Source organism: Urtica dioica, chromosome 4 (genome assembly GCF_054948205.1).
Source record: "Urtica dioica subsp. dioica isolate 48M chromosome 4, U.dioica_male_clone48M_v1_H2, whole genome shotgun sequence".
NCBI lineage: Eukaryota > Viridiplantae > Streptophyta > Magnoliopsida > Rosales > Urticaceae > Urtica > Urtica dioica.
The window spans coordinates 42,104,479-42,125,424 of record NC_142759.1 but is presented as its reverse complement, the minus strand read 5'-3'; positions in this window follow the sequence as shown (position 1 = coordinate 42,125,424).

Genomic DNA, 20,946 nt, shown 5'->3' with positions numbered 1-20,946 from the left:
TCTTCAAGCACAATTTTGCTTCTAGGTTTCGCATCCTTCATAAAGTCCTCCTCGAGGAAACGAGCATTCGTGCTAACGAAAGTCTTATCGTCCTCGGGACTATAGAAAGTAAAACCTTTGGTTTCCTTCGGATATCCTACAAACAGGCACAATTCTGACCTACTAGCCAACTTGCTAGTCTTTTGCCTCAGCACGTGTGCAGGGCAACCCCAAATTCGGATGCGGCCAAGATTCACTTTACGGCCAGTCCATCGTTCATAAGGAGTACCAGGAACCGTTTTGGACGGAACTTGGTTCAGAATGTAGGCGGCTGTTTCCAGGGCATATCCCCAAAAGGAAAGCGGGAGTGATGAGTAACTCATCATCGATCTAACCATCTCCATAAGAGTTCGGTTTCTTCTCTCTGACACTCCGTTTTGTTGAGGTGTGCCAGGCGCGGTAAGCTGAGAAGCGATACCTTCTTCTTTAAGAAAGTCATCGAACTCTCCAGACATATACTCACCACCTCGATCAGATCGAAGGGTTTTGATTACTTTGCCAGTTTGCTTTTCCACTAAAGCCCTAAAGACCTTAAATACGTTAAAGGTCTCGGATTTGTGTTTAAGCAAATAGACAAACCCATATCTTGAGTAGTCATCGGTGAAGGTAACGAAGTATTCGTATCCTCCACGTGCATGTTGGTTGAGCGGACCACATACATCAGAATGTATTAGTTCCAGCAACTCAGTGGCTCTTCGACCCTTATCGGAGAAAGGTCGCTTAGTCATTTTTCCTTCTATGCAGGATTCACAAGTAGGTAGTGAGCCTATTGCAGAGGCTTGGAGTGGACCATCCCTCACAAGTCTCTTAATCCTATCTAGACTGATATGACCAAGTCTTAAGTGCCAGAGGTATGTTGATTTTGTTAGATCGGAGGATTCAGAAAGTTTGATCCTCTTTGGCTCCCTAATTAGATCGTTATCTATTTCGGTGTCTAAGAGAGAAGGTTGAGTGGGATAGATGTAAAAAAGACCATTCTTCATACATGCATCAGTGACGAAAGAATTAGAAAAAGAAATACGAATTCCATTCTTTATAAACTTTAAATAATAATCTTGCTCGAAAAGTTGAGCAACAGATACTAGGTTTTTCCCAAAGGAAGGAACATAATAAACATTATTCAAATTTAAAGTTCGATCTTCAAAAGATAGCGTCACGGATCCCACAGCCTTTGCAGACACCACGCTCTCATCACCCCACTTGAAGCAGAAGTCGCCATCCTCTAAGCTTTTGCTTTTCCTAAAACCAGTCAAGGAGCAGCAAATATGGTTAGTAGCAGCGGAGTCAATAATCCACGATGATACATTATCAGCTACTAAACAGGCTTCAGTAACAAGTACAATACCTTTAGCTTTGGTTTTGAGGTAGGCGGGACAGTTCCTACGCCAGTGACCAGGCTCGTTGCAGTGGTGGCACTTGTCTTTAGACTTGTCCACCTTCGGAGCCTTTGGCGCCTTCTTCTTCGTTTGAACCTTAGGTTGGTTCTTCTTCTCGGCGTTGCGAGGTCTCTTCTTAGATCCAGAGGTGGAGGCAGTAGCATGTACTTCTCCTTGAGCCCTCTTTTTCTTAGTGAGTGCCTCAGCGGTTTGAAGTTCCTTCATGAGCTCGGTAACAGTGTACTCCAGCTTGTTCATGGAATAGTTCAATTTGAAGGTATCAAAGGTTTCGGGGAGAGTTTCCAAGATCATATCTATTTTGGTCTCCCCATCAATCTCAGATCCAAGAATCTCCATCTCGTTGAGATAGCTAATGATCAGCATCATATGATCTCTAACGGGAGTTCCAGCCTTCATACGACAGTTCATGAATTGTCGGACCGCTTGTTGCCTAGCTTGACGTCCTTGCCCTCCAAACATCTCATGGAGATTGTAGAGCATATCGGTGGCAGTTTCGAAATCACGATGTTGTTGTTGCAACACATTGTTCATCGATGCCAAAATATAGCATCTCGCAATCTCATCGGATCGAAGCCAGGCCGCCAGGACGTCTTTCTCCTCTTGCGTCGAATCATCATTCGTTTGAGGACAGGGGGTGGTGAGAACCCATTTGTGCTTGTCGACAGTAAGGACTATGTCGAGGTTACGTTTCCAGTTGACGTAATTGTCGCCTTCGAGTTTATTCGAGGAAAGAATTGTTGAGAGAGGGTTGAGAGACATATTGCCTATAACAGTTGAAACAAGTTTATGATTAGTCTTTGGTTTAGGATTTAAGTTTTATTAAGACTTTTGTAAAACCCAAAGGTGTTATAAACCAAACGATAATTTACTCCCTCAAGAGAAGGCCGCAAAAAATCTCCTTTTATAAGTAAATGACACATCATTAATGCTAAGCCAAGATGTCAGTACATCATTTCGACTAGCCACCTTGTAAATTGGTTTGATCACTCATATCCTTTCGCAGAGCCTTAAGGAAGGATACTAGGGATTGAGCCTAAGTGTGCAACCAACCACTTAGTCCAAAAGATCAGCTTTGAAAAACAATCCCCCAAGGGGAGGCCTTGCCATCATTGCATCACTCTCGGACGTAGCTCATTGAGCAATGATCGAAGCAATAACGCCTTGGAGTACTCACATTTAAGTGAGGGTCGCAAGAGCGGCTCTTAGTCCCACGTTATTGCATCTTTCACTAGTGTTGGGGATCGCGGGTTACAAACAACGAGTATAACCCTCCCACTTAGTTTTTGGAGTTGGTTCATCGACTCTTATAATTTCGGAAACAAATTTCCTAGTTAGAGAGCGACAGAGCGGACAACTAGAAGAGAATCCTAGATCGACATGTTCAGAGCAGTATTAGTGCATAAAGGCACAAGGGACATACTCGATCTTTTCCTATTTTCTATTTCGGGAAAGTGCGTGAGGGAAGTGTGAACTTCAACTCACTCGAACACTTGAAAGTTTGAGATTACACATCCTTTTATTTTTCGGTTTTGTCTACAAAGAGACCTCCCACTCAAAATTTCAAGAGCATATAGATTTTGAACATATGTGATATAGATATAGTTTTGAAAACATTTTGAAAATTTATTTGATTTGGATAACAAAATATTTTCAAGTTTGAAAGTGAAAACGGTTTTTCAAAATTCAAACTAGTTTTGTAAAAATTCAATTTCAATTAAACTTTCAAAAATCAAAACATTTTAATCTTACACATCATGTTTATAATCATATGAAAAACATTTTTGCTCAAGAAAGTTTTCTCATTAGAGTTCTATAACTCATGGTAGTGGGGTTTGAAAATCCGGATTTCTAAAAAAAACTGGAGTTTCAGACAGCCGCGCACCTTGGAGTAAAATCGCCATAACTGGCGGCTCCGATGTCCTTTTGAGCCGAAACCGGTGGCATTGGACAGAGGACAGACAGAGCTTTAATTTGATTCAAGAATCATTAAATTTCGATTTCTGAGCAGAGAGTTATGCCGCTTTTAATGCGGGTTTACATTCCAGCTCGAAGAAAAAGAAATAAATTAAAGCTTTGTCCTTTTAGGTGCGAAAAAGAATCGAGTGTAACGGAACGTTTTATGAGGTTGTTTAAAGCTTTTATTTGTGTTTTATTAGCAGGGTAACAACATAGAATAAAAGAAATAACAACATGCATAAAACGATTCAAGTAAATAAACGGAACTAGTAAGAAAATAAAACTAGTCACAAAATTTACTCGAAAATTCTCAAACCTTTAAAACACGTTTTTCAATATAAAAAATTAAAAACTTTTAGAACTGATTCTAATGTGTTTTAACATCATCCCAAACTCATAGAAAATCAACATGCTTTTTAATTTAAAGACAAGAGCAATAAATTAAAAAAAAATCTAAGATTACAATTCTAACTTGTCACAAAATTAGTAAACTTTCGAAAACGATTTTCAAGCTCATAATTTAAAAACATGCACATGCATTCCTTTGACCATAGCTCTGATACCATTTGTTGGAATCGATCTAGGGTTTAAGAAAAAGATTAAACGCTTCGCAAAGCGGCGGAATTTTAAAAATTTTCTTTTTAAGTAAAACTAGTTTTTACTAACCTAGACAAGAGCATATGCATGTAAATAAAAACTAATATGAGCTTTAAAAGTTACTAACCTTTTTGATGCTTGAACGTTGATGAGCCTTTGGAAGGTTGGCAACGTTCGTCTCCCCTCGCAGCACGTCTCTCTTTTCTTTCCTCGGCACCTCGAGCAACCACGAAAGTTTCTATCACTAAATCACTCGAAAAGAAGGAATTAGTGAGTGGGCACTTTTAAACACTACGACTTGAGAACGAGTCTCGAAGTCGCAGAGCTAAAGACTAGGTCGAGTGAGGACCTAGGTGCCAAGACAAGAGAAAACCGAAAATAAACTAGAGAGAGAGAGAAGAGGACTTCGGCCAAGTTCTAGAGAGAGAGTCTCTCAAATCTCTTAAACTTGGATGAATGAATTGTGAGGAAATGGGGCTCCTATTTATAGGAGAGGTCTCACCTTCAATAAGGTAGTTTCCTCTTCTATAGAATATCACATATTCATGAGCAAAAATCCTTTATTTCCCATTCCTTGTTGGGCGCCCAAGGCTGCCTCCTAGAGGCAAGGATTTGTTTCCTTTTTTGTTCCTTGGCTTTCCCTTTTCTCACTTGGCCGAATTTCCTACAAGCATGTGTGGGAAATTTGTTTCCTCTTTTTCTTTTGGCAAGTATCTAAATACATTTATGCACAAAATAAACTCTCTTGGTTGGGTATGTTGGGCGCCCAAGGCCTTCTAGAAAAGGCTTCTAGAAGCTTTTCCATTTGTTCATGACAACATGAAAAAGGCCCAATAAGAATTTTCAATAAAATTCTTATGAAATGAAATTAATTCACAAGGCCCAATGATCAAGTCATGGCCGAGTGAAACATGTCATAAAATGACCTTGTCAAGAAATTTATTGACATTCATTTCATCCTTTGTCTCAAAAGACAAAAATACCCTTTTAACTATTTTCGTTCTTGTTTTGGCTTAGCTTCCAGTTTAACTATTCCTATCGATGTGATTCGTGACAGTGACCTCATGGACCCAAATGAACAAAGCTTTAGCTAAACACTTGGACTCAAAAGTTCACAAACCTTTTCCAAGTTTAGCTTAATGCCAACTGACTCCACTAAAGAGCTGACACTGAAAATCTCTCGGTTCAAATGAATTTATTTTCTACTCAAGAATTCGACCTAATTATGATGAGCGGATCCACTGAATATTATCTATGTTTACCCTTCATGAATGTCATCAGCTAGTCGGGATTTACTAAATTACCATTTTACCCTTCTAGCTGTTATTTCCTCAACTCCTTTGTCGCTTGTGAATAAGTTAGAAACAATGTATTGACGAGGAGCTAACAAGTCACATTGTTTCATCCAAAAGAGTCAGGACTCAATTTGGACACTGGCCAGTTCATTTATTCACACTCCAAGGAACAAAGCATGAGGTGACATACATTGCATTTCAGCAATCTTGTACATGAATTCCATATCTATGAGAACTTCACAAAGTTACTCATGACAGACTCACAACTTAGTACTTCACCAATAGGCCTTGTTCGGAATCACATAGTGAGTCCGAACTTTGACTTTCTCAAATGAGAATACTAAGGTGTGAAATGGCATGTCTCATTTCAGGATTAAGGTAAGCATGATGCAATTCATACATAGTGACTTCGAGACATAAGAGGTTAAATGGTTTGTTCTTATCTTGTCTCTAGAAGTGCACTGGTCAATTCAGTACCTTCGGAAGATACCTAGAAGAACTATAGAGTTCCTAACTCTCAATGCCTCATAACCAGACATCATAGATTCTTCTAACAATCATACTGAGGTCAATAGTCCTTTGACCCTAAGATTGCGAATATATCGTTTTAAGCAAACTACGAAGAGTTTGTTCATGCAAATCTACATTTGTCTCTTCGTAAGTTGTTAAGTTTGTTTATGGACTAAAAGACTATGGTTTTTATCATAAAGCTTCAGACAAGGAAGATTGAATGAACGTTTCAACTTTATTAATGAATGAATAGGCAATTACAAGCAAGAGTCTTCATGAGACTTTATTACATCAAATGTTCAAAATAAAGACTACAACTCTTCTTGTGGGCACTATTGACAACAAGTTCACTCGTCGAGTCGAGCACCGAGTCCACGAGTCGACAAGGTACTCCTCGTGCCGACTCCACATTTCACCTCGAGTTGAGTTCACTCCTCGAGTCATGCACCGAGTCCACGAGTCGACAAGCTACTCCTCGTGCCGACTCTACGTTACTCCTCGAGTTGAGTTCACTCCTCGAGTTGAGTTTCGAGTCCACGAGTCGGTCGACAACTCCTCGTTCCGACTCTACATTTCTCCTCGAGTTGAGTTCAATCCTCGAGTTGAGTTTCGAGTCCACGAGTCGATCGACAACTCCTCGTGCCGACTCTACATTACTCCTCGAGTTGAGTTCACTCCTCGAGTCGAGTACCGAGTCCACGAGTCGATCGACAACTACTCGTGCCGACTCTACACTTCTCCTCGAGTTGAGTTCACTCCTCGAGTCGAGTACCGAGTCCACGAGACGACAAGTTACTCCTCGTGCCGACTCTACATTACTCCTCGAGTTGAGTTCACTCCTCGAGTTGAGTTTCGAGTCCACGAGTCGATCGACAACTCCTCGTGCCGACTCTACATTACTCCTCGAGTTGAGTTCACTCCTCGAGTTGAGTTTCGAGTCCACGAGTCGATCGACAACTCCTCGTGCCGACTCTACACTACTCCTCGAGTTGAGTTCACTCGTCGAGTCGAGCACCGAGTCCACGAGTCGACAAGGTACTCCTCGTGCCGACTCCACATTTCTCCTTGAGTTGAGTTCACTCCTCGAGTCATGCACCGAGTCCACGAGTCAACAAGCTACTCCTCGTGCCGACTCTACGTTTCTCCTCGAGTTGAGTTCACTCCTCGAGTCGAGTACCGAGTCCACGAGTCGACAAGCTACTCCTCGTGCCGACTCTACACTTCTCCTCGAGTTGAGTTCACTCCTCAAGTCGAGTACCGAGTCCACGAGTCGACAAGCTACTCCTCGTGCCGACTCTACATAACTCCTCGAGTTGAGCTCACTCCTCGAGTTGAGTTTCGAGTCCACGAGTCGGTCGACAACTCCTCGTGCCGACTCTACATTACTCCTCGAGTTGAGTTCACTCCTCGAGTTGAGTTTCGAGTCCACGAGTCGGTCGACAACTCCTCGTTCCGACTCTACATTTCTCCTCGAGTTGAGTTCAATCCTCGAGTTGAGTTTCGAGTCCACGAGTCGATCGACAACTCCTCGTGCCGACTCTACATTACTCCTCGAGTTGAGTTCACTCCTCGAGTCGAGTACCGAGTCCACGAGTCGATCGACAACTACTCGTGCCGACTCTACACTTCTCCTCGAGTTGAGTTCACTCCTCGAGTCGAGTACCGAGTCCACGAGACGACAAGTTACTCCTCGTGCCGACTCTACATTACTCCTCGAGTTGAGTTCACTCCTCGAGTTGAGTTTCGAGTCCACGAGTCGATCGACAACTCCTCGTGCCGACTCTACATTACTCCTCGAGTTGAGTTCACTCCTCGAGTTGAGTTTCGAGTCCACGAGTCGATCGACAACTCCTCGTGCCGACTCTACACTACTCCTCGAGTTGAGTTCACTCGTCGAGTCGAGCACCGAGTCCACGAGTCGACAAGGTACTCCTCGTGCCGACTCCACATTTCTCCTTGAGTTGAGTTCACTCCTCGAGTCATGCACCGAGTCCACGAGTCAACAAGCTACTCCTCGTGCCGACTCTACGTTTCTCCTCGAGTTGAGTTCACTCCTCGAGTCGAGTACCGAGTCCACGAGTCGACAAGCTACTCCTCGTGCCGACTCTACACTTCTCCTCGAGTTGAGTTCACTCCTCAAGTCGAGTACCGAGTCCACGAGTCGACAAGCTACTCCTCGTGCCGACTCTACATAACTCCTCGAGTTGAGCTCACTCCTCGAGTTGAGTTTCGAGTCCACGAGTCGGTCGACAACTCCTCGTGCCGACTCTACATTACTCCTCGAGTTGAGTTCACTCCTCGAGTTGAGTTTCGAGTCCACGAGTCGATCGACAACTCCTCGTGCCGACTCTACACTTCTCCTCGAGTTGAGTTCACTCCTCGAGTCGAGTACCGAGTCCACGAGTCGACAAGCTACTCCTCGTGCCGACTCTACATTACTCCTCGAGTTGAGTTCACTCCTCGAGTTGAGTTTCGAGTCCACGAGTCGATCGACAACTCCTCGTGCCGACTCTACATTACTCCTCGAGTTGAGTTTCGAGTCCACGAGTCGATCGACAACTCCTCGTGCCGACTCTACACTACTCCTCGAGTTGAGTTCACTCGTCGAGTCGAGCACCGAGTCCACGAGTCGACAAGGTACTCCTCGTGCCGACTCCACATTTCTCCTCGAGTTGAGTTCACTCCTCGAGTCATGCACCGAGTCCACGAGTCGACAAGCTACTCCTCGTGCCGACTCTACGTTTCTCCTCGAGTTGAGTTCACTCCTCGAGTCGAGTACCGAGTCCGCGAGTCGACAAGCTACTCCTCGTGCCGACTCTACATTACTCCTCGAGTTGAGTTCACTCCTCGAGTTGAGTTTCGAGTCCACGAGTCGATCGACAACTCCTCGTGCCGACTCTACATTACTCCTCGAGTTGAGTTCACTCCTCGAGTTGAGTTTCGAGTCCACGAGTCGATCGACAACTCCTCGTGCCGACTCTACACTACTCCTCGAGTTGAGTTCACTCCTCGAGTTGAGTTTCGAGTCCACGAGTCGATCGACAACTACTCGTGCCGACTCTACACTTCTCCTCGAGTTGAGTTCACTCCTCGAGTCGAGTACCGAGTCCACGAGACGACAAGCTACTCCTCGTGCCGACTCTACATTACTCCTCGAGTTGAGTTCACTCCTCGAGTTGAGTTTCGAGTCCACGAGTCGATCGACAACTCCTCGTGCTGACTCTACATTACTCCTCGAGTTGAGTTCACTCCTCGAGTTGAGTTTCGAGTCCACGAGTCGATCGACAACTCCTCGTGCCGACTCTACACTACTCCTCGAGTTGAGTTTACTCGTCGAGTCGAGCACCGAGTCCACGAGTCGACAAGGTACTCCTCGTGCCGACTCCACATTTCTCCTCGAGTTGAGTTCACTCCTCGAGTCATGCACCGAGTCCACGAGTCAACAAGCTACTCCTCGTGCCGACTCTACGTTTCTCCTCGAGTTGAGTTCACTCCTCGAGTCGAGTACCGAGTCCGCGAGTCGACAAGCTACTCCTCGTGCCGACTCTACATTACTCCTCGAGTTGAGTTCACTCCTCGAGTTGAGTTTCGAGTCCACGAGTCGATCGACAACTCCTCGTACCGACTCTACATTACTCCTCGAGTTGAGTTCACTCCTCGAGTTGAGTTTCGAGTCCACGAGTCGATCGACAACTCCTCGTGCCGACTCTACACTACTCCTCGAGTTGAGTTCACTCCTCGAGTTGAGTTTCGAGTCCACGAGTCGATCGACAACTACTCGTGCCGACTCTACACTTCTCCTCGAGTTGAGTTCACTCCTCGAGTCGAGTACCGAGTCCACGAGTCGACAAGCTACTCCTCGTGCCGACTCTACACTTCTCCTCGAGTTGAGTTCACTCCTCAAGTCGAGTACCGAGTCCACGAGTCGACAAGCTACTCCTCGTGCCGACTCTACATAACTCCTCGAGTTGAGCTCACTCCTCGAGTTGAGTTTCGAGTCCACGAGTCGGTCGACAACTCCTCGTGCCGACTCTACATTACTCCTCGAGTTGAGTTCACTCCTCGAGTTGAGTTTCGAGTCCACGAGTCGATCGACAACTCCTCGTGCCGACTCTACACTTCTCCTCGAGTTGAGTTCACTCCTCGAGTCGAGTACCGAGTCCACGAGTCGACAAGCTACTCCTCGTGCCGACTCTACATTACTCCTCGAGTTGAGTTCACTCCTCGAGTTGAGTTTCGAGTCCACGAGTCGATCGACAACTCCTCGTGCCGACTCTACATTACTCCTCGAGTTGAGTTTCGAGTCCACAAGTCGATCGACAACTCCTCGTGCCGACTCTACACTACTCCTCGAGTTGAGTTCACTCGTCGAGTCGAGCACCGAGTCCACGAGTCGACAAGGTACTCCTCGTGCCGACTCCACATTTCACCTCGAGTTGAGTTCACTCCTCGAGTCATGCACCGAGTCCACGAGTCGACAAGCTACTCCTCGTGCCGACTCTACGTTACTCCTCGAGTTGAGTTCACTCCTCGAGTTGAGTTTCGAGTCCACGAGTCGGTCGACAACTCCTCGTTCCGACTCTACATTTCTCCTCGAGTTGAGTTCAATCCTCGAGTTGAGTTTCGAGTCCACGAGTCGATCGACAACTCCTCGTGCCGACTCTACATTACTCCTCGAGTTGAGTTCACTCCTCGAGTCGAGTACCGAGTCCACGAGTCGATCGACAACTACTCGTGCCGACTCTACACTTCTCCTCGAGTTGAGTTCACTCCTCGAGTCGAGTACCGAGTCCACGAGACGACAAGTTACTCCTCGTGCCGACTCTACATTACTCCTCGAGTTGAGTTCACTCCTTGAGTTGAGTTTCGAGTCCACGAGTCGATCGACAACTCCTCGTGCCGACTCTACATTACTCCTCGAGTTGAGTTCACTCCTCGAGTTGAGTTTCGAGTCCACGAGTCGATCGACAACTCCTCGTGCCGACTCTACACTACTCCTCGAGTTGAGTTCACTCGTCGAGTCGAGCACCGAGTCCACGAGTCGACAAGGTACTCCTCGTGCCGACTCCACATTTCTCCTTGAGTTGAGTTCACTCCTCGAGTCATGCACCGAGTCCACGAGTCAACAAGCTACTCCTCGTGCCGACTCTACGTTTCTCCTCGAGTTGAGTTCACTCCTCGAGTCGAGTACCGAGTCCACGAGTCGACAAGCTACTCCTCGTGCCGACTCTACACTTCTCCTCGAGTTGAGTTCACTCCTCAAGTCGAGTACCGAGTCCACGAGTCGACAAGCTACTCCTCGTGCCGACTCTACATAACTCCTCGAGTTGAGCTCACTCCTCGAGTTGAGTTTCGAGTCCACGAGTCGGTCGACAACTCCTCGTGCCGACTCTACATTACTCCTCGAGTTGAGTTCACTCCTCGAGTTGAGTTTCGAGTCCACGAGTCGATCGACAACTCCTCGTGCCGACTCTACACTTCTCCTCGAGTTGAGTTCACTCCTCGAGTCGAGTACCGAGTCCACGAGTCGACAAGCTACTCCTCGTGCCGACTCTACATTACTCCTCGAGTTGAGTTCACTCCTCGAGTTGAGTTTCGAGTCCACGAGTCGATCGACAACTCCTCGTGCCGACTCTACATTACTCCTCGAGTTGAGTTTCGAGTCCACGAGTCGATCGACAACTCCTCGTGCCGACTCTACACTACTCCTCGAGTTGAGTTCACTCGTCGAGTCGAGCACCGAGTCCACGAGTCGACAAGGTACTCCTCGTGCCGACTCCACATTTCTCCTCGAGTTGAGTTCACTCCTCGAGTCATGCACCGAGTCCACGAGTCGACAAGCTACTCCTCGTGCCGACTCTACGTTTCTCCTCGAGTTGAGTTCACTCCTCGAGTCGAGTACCGAGTCCGCGAGTCGACAAGCTACTCCTCGTGCCGACTCTACATTACTCCTCGAGTTGAGTTCACTCCTCGAGTTGAGTTTCGAGTCCACGAGTCGATCGACAACTCCTCGTGCGGACTCTACATTACTCCTCGAGTTGAGTTCACTCCTCGAGTTGAGTTTCGAGTCCACGAGTCGATCGACAACTCCTCGTGCCGACTCTACACTACTCCTCGAGTTGAGTTCACTCCTCGAGTTGAGTTTCGAGTCCACGAGTCGATCGACAACTACTCGTGCCGACTCTACACTTCTCCTCGAGTTGAGTTCACTCCTCGAGTCGAGTACCGAGTCCACGAGACGACAAGCTACTCCTCGTGCCGACTCTACATTACTCCTCGAGTTGAGTTCACTCCTCGAGTTGAGTTTCGAGTCCACGAGTCGATCGACAACTCCTCGTGCCGACTCTACATTACTCCTCGAGTTGAGTTCACTCCTCGAGTTGAGTTTCGAGTCCACGAGTCGATCGACAACTCCTCGTGCCGACTCTACACTACTCCTCGAGTTGAGTTTACTCGTCGAGTCGAGCACCGAGTCCACGAGTCGACAAGGTACTCCTCGTGCCGACTCCACATTTCTCCTCGAGTTGAGTTCACTCCTCGAGTCATGCACCGAGTCCACGAGTCAACAAGCTACTCCTCGTGCCGACTCTACGTTTCTCCTCGAGTTGAGTTCACTCCTCGAGTCGAGTACCGAGTCCACGAGTCGACAAGCTACTCCTCGTGCCGACTCTACACTTCTCCTCGAGTTGAGTTCACTCCTCAAGTCGAGTACCGAGTCCACGAGTCGACAAGCTACTCCTCGTGCCGACTCTACATAACTCCTCGAGTTGAGCTCACTCCTCGAGTTGAGTTTCGAGTCCACGAGTCGGTCGACAACTCCTCGTGCCGACTCTACATTACTCCTCGAGTTGAGTTCACTCCTCGAGTTGAGTTTCGAGTCCACGAGTCGATCGACAACTCCTCGTGCCGACTCTACACTTCTCCTCGAGTTGAGTTCACTCCTCGAGTCGAGTACCGAGTCCACGAGTCGACAAGCTACTCCTCGTGCCGACTCTACATTACTCCTCGAGTTGAGTTCACTCCTCGAGTTGAGTTTCGAGTCCACGAGTCGATCGACAACTCCTCGTGCCGACTCTACATTACTCCTCGAGTTGAGTTTCGAGTCCACGAGTCGATCGACAACTCCTCGTGCCGACTCTACACTACTCCTCGAGTTGAGTTCACTCGTCGAGTCGAGCACCGAGTCCACGAGTCGACAAGGTACTCCTCGTGCCGACTCCACATTTCTCCTCGAGTTGAGTTCACTCCTCGAGTCATGCACCGAGTCCACGAGTCGACAAGCTACTCCTCGTGCCGACTCTACGTTTCTCCTCGAGTTGAGTTCACTCCTCGAGTCGAGTACCGAGTCCGCGAGTCGACAAGCTACTCCTCGTGCCGACTCTACATTACTCCTCGAGTTGAGTTCACTCCTCGAGTTGAGTTTCGAGTCCACGAGTCGATCGACAACTCCTCGTGCGGACTCTACATTACTCCTCGAGTTGAGTTCACTCCTCGAGTTGAGTTTCGAGTCCACGAGTCGATCGACAACTCCTCGTGCCGACTCTACACTACTCCTCGAGTTGAGTTCACTCCTCGAGTTGAGTTTCGAGTCCACGAGTCGATCGACAACTACTCGTGCCGACTCTACACTTCTCCTCGAGTTGAGTTCACTCCTCGAGTCGAGTACCGAGTCCACGAGACGACAAGCTACTCCTCGTGCCGACTCTACATTACTCCTCGAGTTGAGTTCACTCCTCGAGTTGAGTTTCGAGTCCACGAGTCGATCGACAACTCCTCGTGCCGACTCTACATTACTCCTCGAGTTGAGTTCACTCCTCGAGTTGAGTTTCGAGTCCACGAGTCGATCGACAACTCCTCGTGCCGACTCTACACTACTCCTCGAGTTGAGTTTACTCGTCGAGTCGAGCACCGAGTCCACGAGTCGACAAGGTACTCCTCGTGCCGACTCCACATTTCTCCTCGAGTTGAGTTCACTCCTCGAGTCATGCACCGAGTCCACGAGTCGACAAGCTACTCCTCGTGCCGACTCTACGTTTCTCCTCGAGTTGAGTTCACTCCTCGAGTCGAGTACCGAGTCCGCGAGTCGACAAGCTACTCCTCGTGCCGACTCTACATTACTTTCGAGTCCACGAGTCGATCGACAACTCCTCGTGCCGACTCTACATTACTCCTCGAGTTGAGTTCACTCCTCGAGTTGAGTTTCGAGTCCACGAGTCGATCGACAACTCCTCGTGCCGACTCTACACAACTCCTCGAGTTGAGTTCACTCGTCGAGTCGAGCACCGAGTCCACGAGTCGACAAGGTACTCCTCGTGCCGACTCCACATTTCTCCTCGAGTTGAGTTCACTCCTCGAGTCATGCACCGAGTCCACGAGTCGACAAGCTACTCCTCGTGCCGACTCTACGTTTCTCCTCGAGTTGAGTTCACTCCTCGAGTCGAGTACCGAGTCCGCGAGTCGACAAGCTACTCCTCGTGCCGACTCTACATTACTCCTCGAGTTGAGTTCACTCCTCGAGTTGAGTTTCGAGTCCACGAGTCGATCGACAACTCCTCGTGCGGACTCTACATTACTCCTCGAGTTGAGTTCACTCCTCGAGTTGAGTTTCGAGTCCACGAGTCGATCGACAACTCCTCGTGCCGACTCTACACTACTCCTCGAGTTGAGTTCACTCCTCGAGTTGAGTTTCGAGTCCACGAGTCGATCGACAACTACTCGTGCCGACTCTACACTTCTCCTCGAGTTGAGTTCACTCCTCGAGTCGAGTACCGAGTCCACGAGACGACAAGCTACTCCTCGTGCCGACTCTACATTACTCCTCGAGTTGAGTTCACTCCTCGAGTTGAGTTTCGAGTCCACGAGTCGATCGACAACTCCTCGTGCCGACTCTACATTACTCCTCGAGTTGAGTTCACTCCTCGAGTTGAGTTTCGAGTCCACGAGTCGATCGACAACTCCTCGTGCCGACTCTACACTACTCCTCGAGTTGAGTTTACTCGTCGAGTCGAGCACCGAGTCCACGAGTCGACAAGGTACTCCTCGTGCCGACTCCACATTTCTCCTCGAGTTGAGTTCACTCCTCGAGTCATGCACCGAGTCCACGAGTCAACAAGCTACTCCTCGTGCCGACTCTACGTTTCTCCTCGAGTTGAGTTCACTCCTCGAGTCGAGTACCGAGTCCACGAGTCGACAAGCTACTCCTCGTGCCGACTCTACACTTCTCCTCGAGTTGAGTTCACTCCTCAAGTCGAGTACCGAGTCCACGAGTCGACAAGCTACTCCTCGTGCCGACTCTACATAACTCCTCGAGTTGAGCTCACTCCTCGAGTTGAGTTTCGAGTCCACGAGTCGGTCGACAACTCCTCGTGCCGACTCTACATTACTCCTCGAGTTGAGTTCACTCCTCGAGTTGAGTTTCGAGTCCACGAGTCGATCGACAACTCCTCGTGCCGACTCTACACTTCTCCTCGAGTTGAGTTCACTCCTCGAGTCGAGTACCGAGTCCACGAGTCGACAAGCTACTCCTCGTGCCGACTCTACATTACTCCTCGAGTTGAGTTCACTCCTCGAGTTGAGTTTCGAGTCCACGAGTCGATCGACAACTCCTCGTGCCGACTCTACATTACTCCTCGAGTTGAGTTTCGAGTCCACGAGTCGATCGACAACTCCTCGTGCCGACTCTACACTACTCCTCGAGTTGAGTTCACTCGTCGAGTCGAGCACCGAGTCCACGAGTCGACAAGGTACTCCTCGTGCCGACTCCACATTTCTCCTCGAGTTGAGTTCACTCCTCGAGTCATGCACCGAGTCCACGAGTCGACAAGCTACTCCTCGTGCCGACTCTACGTTTCTCCTCGAGTTGAGTTCACTCCTCGAGTCGAGTACCGAGTCCGCGAGTCGACAAGCTACTCCTCGTGCCGACTCTACATTACTCCTCGAGTTGAGTTCACTCCTCGAGTTGAGTTTCGAGTCCACGAGTCGATCGACAACTCCTCGTGCGGACTCTACATTACTCCTCGAGTTGAGTTCACTCCTCGAGTTGAGTTTCGAGTCCACGAGTCGATCGACAACTCCTCGTGCCGACTCTACACTACTCCTCGAGTTGAGTTCACTCCTCGAGTTGAGTTTCGAGTCCACGAGTCGATCGACAACTACTCGTGCCGACTCTACACTTCTCCTCGAGTTGAGTTCACTCCTCGAGTCGAGTACCGAGTCCACGAGACGACAAGCTACTCCTCGTGCCGACTCTACATTACTCCTCGAGTTGAGTTCACTCCTCGAGTTGAGTTTCGAGTCCACGAGTCGATCGACAACTCCTCGTGCCGACTCTACATTACTCCTCGAGTTGAGTTCACTCCTCGAGTTGAGTTTCGAGTCCACGAGTCGATCGACAACTCCTCGTGCCGACTCTACACTACTCCTCGAGTTGAGTTTACTCGTCGAGTCGAGCACCGAGTCCACGAGTCGACAAGGTACTCCTCGTGCCGACTCCACATTTCTCCTCGAGTTGAGTTCACTCCTCGAGTCATGCACCGAGTCCACGAGTCGACAAGCTACTCCTCGTGCCGACTCTACGTTTCTCCTCGAGTTGAGTTCACTCCTCGAGTCGAGTACCGAGTCCGCGAGTCGACAAGCTACTCCTCGTGCCGACTCTACATTACTTTCGAGTCCACGAGTCGATCGACAACTCCTCGTGCCGACTCTACATTACTCCTCGAGTTGAGTTCACTCCTCGAGTTGAGTTTCGAGTCCACGAGTCGATCGACAACTCCTCGTGCCGACTCTACACAACTCCTCGAGTTGAGTTCACTCGTCGAGTCGAGCACCGAGTCCACGAGTCGACAAGGTACTCCTCGTGCCGACTCCACATTTCTCCTCGAGTTGAGTTCACTCCTCGAGTCATGCACCGAGTCCACGAGTCAACAAGCTACTCCTCGTGCCGACTCTACGTTTCTCCTCGAGTTGAGTTCACTCCTCGAGTCGAGTACCGAGTCCACGAGTTGACAAGCTACTCCTCGTGCCGACTCTACACTTCTCCTCGAGTTGAGTTCACTCCTCGAGTCGAGTACCGAGTCCACGAGTCGACAAGCTACTCCTCGTGCCGACTCTACATTACTCCTCGAGTTGAGTTCACTCCTCGAGTTGAGTTTCGAGTCCACGAGTCGGTCGACAACTCCTCATGCCGACTCTACATTACTCCTCGAGTTGAGTTCACTCCTCTAGTTGAGTTTCGAGTCCACGAGTCGATCGACAACTCCTCGTGCCGACTCTACACTTCTCCTCGAGTTGAGTTCACTCCTCGAGTCGAGTACCGAGTCCACGAGTCGACAAGCTACTCCTCGTGCCGACTCTACATTACTCCTCGAGTTGAGTTCACTCCTCGAGTTGAGTTTCGAGTCCACGAGTCGATCGACAACTCCTCGTGCAGACTCTACATTACTCCTCGAGTTGAGTTTCGAGTCCACGAGTCGATCGACAACTCCTCGTGCCGACTCTACACTACTCCTCGAGTTGAGTTCACTCGTCGAGTCGAGCACCGAGTCCACGAGTCGACAAGGTACTCCTCGTGCCGACTCCACATTTCTCCTCGAGTTGAGTTCACTCCTCGAGTCATGCACCGAGTCCACGAGTCGACAAGCTACTCCTCGTGCCGACTCTACGTTTCTCCTCGAGTTGAGTTCACTCCTCGAGTCGAGTACCGAGTCCGCGAGTCGACAAGCTACTCCTCGTGCCGACTCTACATTACTCCTCGAGTTGAGTTCACTCCTCGAGTTGAGTTTCGAGTCCACGAGTCGATCGACAACTCCTCGTGCCGACTCTACATTACTCCTCGAGTTGAGTTCACTCCTCGAGTTGAGTTTCGAGTCCACGAGTCGATCGACAACTCCTCGTGCCGACTCTACACTACTCCTCGAGTTGAGTTCACTCGTCGAGTCGAGCACCGAGTCCACGAGTCGACAAGGTACTCCTCGTGCCGACTCCACATTTCTCCTCGAGTTGAGTTCACTCCTCGAGTCATGCACCGAGTCCACGAGTCAACAAGCTACTCCTCGTGCCGACTCTACGTTTCTCCTCGAGTTGAGTTCACTCCTCGAGTCGAGTACCGAGTCCACGAGTCGACAAGCTACTCCTCGTGCCGACTCTACACTTCTCCTTGAGTTGAGTTCACTCCTCAAGTCGAGTACCGAGTCCACGAGTCGACTAGCTACTCCTCGTGCCGACTCTACATTACTCCTCGAGTTGAGTTTCGAGTCCACGAGTCGGTCGACAACTCCTCGTGCCGACTCTACATTACTCCTCGAGTTGAGTTCACTCCTCGAGTTGAGTTTCGAGTCCACGAGTCGATCGACAACTCCTCGTGCCGACTCTACACTTCTCCTCGAGTTGAGTTCACTCCTCGAGTCGAGTACCGAGTCCACGAGTCGACAAGATACTCCTCGTGCCGACTCTACATTACTCCTCGAGTTGAGTTCACTCCTCGAGTTGAGTTTCGAGTCCACGAGTCGATCGACAACTCCTCGTGCCGACTCTACATTACTCCTCGAGTTGAGTTTCGAGTCCACGAGTCGATCGACAACTCCTCGTGCCGACTCTACACTACTCCTCAAGTTGAGTTCACTCGTCGAGTCGAGCACCGAGTCCACGAGTCGACAAGGTACTCCTCGTGCCGACTCCACATTTCTCCTCGAGTTGAGTTCACTCCTCGAGTCATGCACCGAGTCCACGAGTCGACAAGCTACTCCTCGTGCCGACTCTACGTTTCTCCTCGAGTTGAGTTCACTCCTCGAGTCGAGTACCGAGTCCGCGAGTCGACAAGCTACTCCTCGTGCCGACTCTACATTACTCCTCGAGTTGAGTTCACTCCTCGAGTTGAGTTTCGAGTCCACGAGTCGATCGACAACTCCTCGTGCCGACTCTACATTACTCCTCGAGTTGAGTTCACTCCTCGAGTTGAGTTTCGAGTCCACGAGTCGATCGACAACTCCTCGTGCCGACTCTACACTACTCCTCGAGTTGAGTTCACTCGTCGAGTCGAGCACCGAGTCCACGAGTCGACAAGGTACTCCTCGTGCCGACTCCACATTTCTCCTCGAGTTGAGTTCACTCCTCGAGTCATGCACCGAGTCCACGAGTCAACAAGCTACTCCTCGTGCCGACTCTACGTTTCTCCTCGAGTTGAGTTCACTCCTCGAGTCGAGTACCGAGTCCACGAGTTGACAAGCTACTCCTCGTGCCGACTCTACACTTCTCCTCGAGTTGAGTTCACTCCTCGAGTCGAGTACCGAGTCCACGAGTCGACAAGCTACTCCTCGTGCCGACTCTACATTACTCCTCGAGTTGAGTTCACTCCTCGAGTTGAGTTTCGAGTCCACGAGTCGGTCGACAACTCCTCGTGCCGACTCTACATTACTCCTCGAGTTGAGTTCACTCCTCGAGTTGAGTTTCGAGTCCACGAGTCGATCGACAACTCCTCGTGCCGACTCTACACTTCTCCTCGAGTTGAGTTCACTCCTCGAGTCGAGTACCGAGTCCACGAGTCGACAAGCTACTCCTCGTGCCGACTCTACATTACTCCTCGAGTTGAGTTTCGAGTCCACGAGTGGGTCGACAACTCCTCGTGCCGACTCTACATTACTCCTCGAGTTGAGTTCACTCCTCGAGTTGAGTTTCGAGTCCACGAGTCGATCGACAACTCCTCGTGCCGACTCTACACTTCTCCTCGAGTTGAGTTCACTCCTCGAGTCGAGTACCGAGTCCACGAGTCGACAAGCTACTCCTCGTGCCGACTCTACATTACTCCTCGAGTTGAGTTCACTCCTCGAGTTGAGTTTCGAGTCCACGAGTCGATCGACAACTCCTCGTGCCGACTCTACATTACTCCTCGAGTTGAGTTTCGAGTCCACGAGTCGATCGACAACTCCTCGTGCCGACTCTACACTACTCCTCAAGTTGAGTTCACTCGTCGAGTCGAGCACCGAGTCCACGAGTCGACAAGGTACTCCTCGTGCCGACTCCACATTTCTCCTCGAGTTGAGTTCACTCCTCGAGTCATGCACCGAGTCCACGAGTCGACAAGCTACTCCTCGTGCCGACTCTACGTTTCTCCTCGAGTTGAGTTCACTCCTCGAGTCGAGTACCGAGTCCGCGAGTCGACAAGCTACTCCTCGTGCCGACTCTACATTACTCCTCGAGTTGAGTTCACTCCTCGAGTTGAGTTTCGAGTCCACGAGTCGATCGACAACTCCTCGTGCCGACTCTACATTACTCCTCGAGTTGAGTTCACTCCTCGAGTTGAGTTTCGAGTCCACGAGTCGATCGACAACTCCTCGTGCCGACTCTACACTACTCCTCGAGTTGAGTTCACTCGTCGAGTCGAGCACCGAGTCCACGAGTCGACAAGGTACTCCTCGTGCCGAGTCCACATTTCTCCTCGAGTTGAGTTCACTCCTCGAGTCATGCACCGAGTCCACGAGTCAACAAGCTACTCCTCGTGCCGACTCTACGTTTCTCCTCGAGTTGAGTTCACTCCTCGAGTCGAGTACCGAGTCCACGAGTTGACAAGCTACTCCTCGTGCCGACTCTACACTTCTCCTCGAGTTGAGTTCACTCCTCGAGTCGAGTACCGAGTCCACGAGTCGACAAGCTACTCCTCGTGCCGACTCTACATTACTCCTCGAGTTGAGTTCACTCCTCGAGTTGAGTTTCGAGTCCACGAGTCGGTCGACAACTCCTCGTGCCGACTCTACATTACTCCTCGAGTTGAGTTCACTCCTCGAGTTGAGTTTCGAGTCCACGAGTCGATCGACAACTCCTCGTGCCGACTCTACATTACTCCTCGAGTTGAGTTTCGAGTCCACGAGTCGATCGACAACTCCTCGTGCCGACTCTACACTACTCCTCGAGTTGAGTTCACTCGTCGAGTCGAGCACCGAGTCCACGAGTCGACAAGGTACTCCTCGTGCCGACTCCACATTTCTCCTCGAGTTGAGTTCACTCCTCGAGTCATGCACCGAGTCCACGAGTCGACAAGCTACTCCTCGTGCCGACTCAACGTTTCTCCTCGAGTTGAGTTCACTCCTCGAGTCGAGTACCGAGTCCGCGAGTCGACAAGCTACTCCTCGTGCCGACTCTACACTTCTCCTCCAGTTGAG